General features: G+C 42.0%; 1 non-coding gene across 1 annotated transcript; it reads left to right on the top strand.

Annotated features, from left to right (window-relative positions):
• Positions 1–1825: 1825 nt before the first annotated feature.
• Positions 1826–1897, top strand: TRNAC-GCA (transfer RNA cysteine (anticodon GCA)). Its single transcript has one exon. It is a non-coding gene; the product is annotated as a tRNA-Cys (tRNA).
• Positions 1898–2532: the final 635 nt, after the last annotated feature.

The following is a 2532-nucleotide window of genomic DNA, read 5'->3' as shown; positions in this document are numbered from 1 at the left end:
TACTTTTGGTTGCTTTTCTTCACCCAGGTTGGGAAGGTGGGCTTCCCACCTCCTGAATGCCACATCCTGGGGATCTGGTGCACCAGCCCTGTGTCTCCATGTGCTTAAAGTGGTGGACTGTGAAGTAGATATCTTTGTCTCTCTTTGTCTTAACAGCCTGGCTTTCAGGTCCACTTTCTCCCTTAAACAGTTCAAGAGCCATCTCTGAGAATCAAAGTTGAGCAATACTGTCTTTGTTCTAGGCTTCTTCCTTCCCCATAGCAATAAATCCTTGGCTCAAATTCGTTAAGAAAAGCTGAAAGGACCTAGAGGGGGAAGTTAAGAACATCATTTTAATATTCACAACGTAAGATCCTCTGTTACATTTGTTTACCAATGTTTGTCTAAATACAAAACCCATGCTTTTTCTAATGCACAGTATCCGGCACTGGGTAAGCCCATGGTCTTTCAGGGCAAGAAGAAAATCAGAAATCAGACGATATAAAGAGACTTGAAGTAGTTGGAATTTGAAAAGAAGCAGTGAGGAAGGAGAGAGATAGACATTAAAGATTCTCTGAAAGTGCTCATGCCAAGTATTATTGCCATAAGAATGGATGTACTCCTGATCATTTCATCACATTGCCTTCAAAACTTTTACATATCCCTATATTAAAGGGTTATTAGTGAAATGATTGGAGTAAAACACAGATTGGTCTCATCCAATTGTATATCCAAAATATTTAGGTTATAATCTAAAATATTATTTTTTGGTGGCATTTCGTTAGCACTTGAGATCCCTTAAAATGAATTAGGACACTGGAGTCAGTGTATCTGGGTTTGAGTCCTGGACCACACTCACAGGGCATGTGAGAATTTCAGTTTTCTCATCTATAAAGTGAGGATTATTGTAGACAACACTTATTGTTGTCTGTACACCAGGCACTTTTCTAAGCACTTGTGTATTAACTTATGGAATCAATAAATAACCTCAGGATGTATTACTGTAATCTGCTTGGAGATAACACAATTATGTCTCTAAGAAATTAACTTATTTGTTCATGATTAAATAGTTAGTTAAAGGCAAAAGTAGGCTTAGAACCCCAGCAGCATGTCTCTAGTTCTGAATGATATTTATAACAGCGAACACTTTTTTCACTGGAGTATAATTGCTTTACCTGTTGTTAGTTTCTACTGTACAACAAAACGAATCAGCGATATGCATGCATGTATCCCCGCCCTCTAAAACTTACCACCCCAATCCTCTAGGTCATCACAGAGCACTGAGCTGAGCTCTCTGTGTAATGGAGCAGGTTCCCACTAGCTATCTATTTTACACGTGGTGGGGAGCCTGGTGGGCTGCCCTCCATGGGGTCACACCTAGTTGGACACGACTGAAGTGACTTAGCAGCAGCAGCAGCAGCAATGTATATATGTCAATCCTACTCTCCAAAATTTTCCCACCTTCCCCTCCCCGCCCCGTGGCCACGTGTCCATTCTCTGGGTCTCTATTTCTGCCCTGAAAATAAGTTCATCTGTACAGTTTTTCTAGATTCCATAAACATTGCATGACTATGTGATATTTGTTCTTTTTCTGACTTACTTCACTCTGTACAATAGATTCTAGCACTGTTTATCCTGTGAGATAGAAACAATTTTTATTTCATTTCATAGGTTAGAAAACTGAGCATGGTGAGGTTGAGTATCTTGCTCAAGTTGACGCTACTGATGTGTGGAACCAGGTCCATGTAGTCCGGTTTCAGAGTTTGTACTGTCAACCTTCATGCTGAACTGTCTCAGAGTAATTTCGTGAGCACTACTTGAGAAAATCCATGTGAAATACTTAGCTTCCCTGGTGGCTCAGACGGTAAAGCGTCTGCCTGCAGTGCAGGAGACCCGGGTTCGATCCCTGGGCTGGGAAGATCCCCTGGAGAAGGAAATGGCAAGCCATTCTAGTACTCTTGCGTGGAAAATTCCATGGACTGAGGAGCCTGGTATGCTACAGTCCATGGGATCGCAAAGAGTCGGACATGACTGAGCGACTTCAGTTTCAGGCACAGAGAAAATGCTAGATAAATACTAAGTAATTATTAGTAACCAGGAAACCCTAAATTGGCAAACATGATGGAGATCTGTTAAGCATGGAGTGTTCTGTATAGATAAACCTTTTGTTATATGTATCATTTTTGTACCTGTCCCATTATTTGGTTTTATATAATTTTATGCATTCATCCATTCAATCAGTCAAACTTGCCTCATGTTACTTTTAATGTGCTAGCCCGTGCAAAGTGTTCCGGTATGTGATGGGCAGATACCTCTGAAAAACGGCTCATGCACTTGCTGCACTGAAGTTAAAGATGCCTTAAACAACTTCTGTAACAACTCCAGACTAGCAGTAGAGCTTCTCTGCTGCTGCTGCTGCTGCTAACTCACTTCAGTCGTGTCCGACTCTGTGCGACCCCATAGACGGAAGCCCACCAGGCCCCCCCGTCCCTGGGATTCTCCAGGCAAGAACACAGGAGTGGATTGCCTTGCCTTCTCCAATGCATGAAAGTG

The sequence above is a fragment of the Bos javanicus genome, chromosome 6, assembly GCF_032452875.1.
Source record: "Bos javanicus breed banteng chromosome 6, ARS-OSU_banteng_1.0, whole genome shotgun sequence".
NCBI classification, from domain to species: Eukaryota; Metazoa; Chordata; class Mammalia; order Artiodactyla; family Bovidae; genus Bos; species Bos javanicus.
The sequence above is the reverse complement of the archived record's forward strand: the minus strand, read 5'-3'. Positions and strand labels throughout refer to the sequence as shown.